The sequence below is a fragment of the Carassius auratus genome, unplaced genomic scaffold (assembly GCF_003368295.1).
Source record: "Carassius auratus strain Wakin unplaced genomic scaffold, ASM336829v1 scaf_tig00216729, whole genome shotgun sequence".
NCBI lineage: Eukaryota > Metazoa > Chordata > Actinopteri > Cypriniformes > Cyprinidae > Carassius > Carassius auratus.
In genome coordinates, this window is record NW_020528711.1 from 266,325 (window position 1) to 268,115 (window position 1,791).

The following is a 1,791-nucleotide window of genomic DNA, read 5'->3' on the forward strand; positions in this document are numbered from 1 at the left end:
AGATTTAAACTGCCAGAGTGTGTCTACCTCCCGAACAATGTTAGGTAGGTTATTCCAGAGTTTAGGCACCAAATAGGAAAAGGATCTGCCGCCCGCAGTTGATTTTGATATTCTAGGTATTAGTTTTGAGAACGTAGTGGACGTAGAGGATTATAATGTAAAAGGAGCTCATTCAAATACTGAGGTGCTAAACCATTCAGGGCTTTATAAGTAATAAGCAATATTTTAAAATCTATAGGATGTTTGATAGGGAGCCAGTGCAGTGTTGATAGGACAGGGCTAATATGGTCATACTTCCTGGTTCTAGAAAGAACTTTTGCTGCTGCATTTTGGACTAGCTGTAGTTTGTTTACAAAGCATCCAGAACAACCACCCAATAAAGCACTACAATAATCTAACCTTGAGGTCATAAATGCATGGATTAACATTTCTGCATTTGACATTGAGAGCATAGGCCGTAATTTAGATATATTTTTGAGATGGAAAAATTCAGTTTTACAAATGCTAGAAACGTGGCTTTCTAAGGAAAGATTGCGATCAAATAGCACACCTAGGTTCCTAACTGATGACGAAGAATTGACAGAGGAACCATCAAGTCTTAGACAGTGTTCTAGGTTATTACAAGCAGAGTTTTTAGGTCCTATAATTAACACCTCTGTTTTTTCAGAATTTAGCAGTAAGAAATTACTCGTTATCCAGTTTTTTATATCGACTATGCATTCCATTCGTTTTTCAAATTGGTGTGTTTCAGCGGGCCACGAGCTGAGTATCATCAGCATAACAGTGAAAGCTAACACCGTGTTTCCTGATGATATCTCCCAAGGGTAACATATAAATCGTGAAGAGTAGCGTCCTTAGTACGGTCATAGAAGTACGATTTAAACCATGCTAATGCACTTCCATTAATGCCACAAAAAGTGTTCAAGTCGATGCAAAATAATTTTCTGATCAATTGTGTCAAACGCAGCACTAAGATCCAAAAAAACTAATAGAGAGATACACCCACGATCAGATGATAAGAGCAGATCATTTGTAACTCTAAGGAGAGCAGTCTCAGTACTATGATGTGGCCTAAATCCCGACTGGAAATCCTCACATATAATATTTTTCTCTGAAGGAATATAATTGTGAGGATACCACCTTTTCTAGTATCTTGGACAGAAAAGGGAGATTTGAGATTGGTCTATAATTAACAAGTTCTCTGGGGTCAAGTTGTGGCTTTTTTATGAGAGGCTTAATAACAGCCAGTTTGAAGGTTTTAGGGACATATCCTAATGACAATGAGGAATTAATAATAGTCAGAAGAGGATCTATGACTTCTGTAAGCACATATTTTAGGAGCTTAGATGGTATAGAGTCTAACATACATGTTGGTTTAGATGATTTAACAACTTTAAACAATTCTTCCTCTCCTATAGTAGAGAATGAGTGGAACTGTTCCTCAGGGGTCTATAGTGCACTGTCAAGATGCGATACTGTAGCTGACAGCTGAATGGTTACAATTTTATCTCTAATAGTATCGATTTGAGAAGTAAAGTAGTTCATAAAGTCATTACTGCTGTGGTGTTGGGAAATGTCAACACTTGTTGAGGCTTTATTTTTAGTTAATTTAGCCACTGTATTGAATAAATACCTGGGGTTATGTTTGTTTTCTTCTAAAAGAGAAGAAAAGTAATCGGACCTAGCAGTTTTTAATGATTTTCTGTAGGATAGGTTACTTTGCCGCCAAGCAATACGAAATACCTCTATTTTTGTTTTCCTCCAGCTGCGCTCCATTTTTCGGCCTGCTCT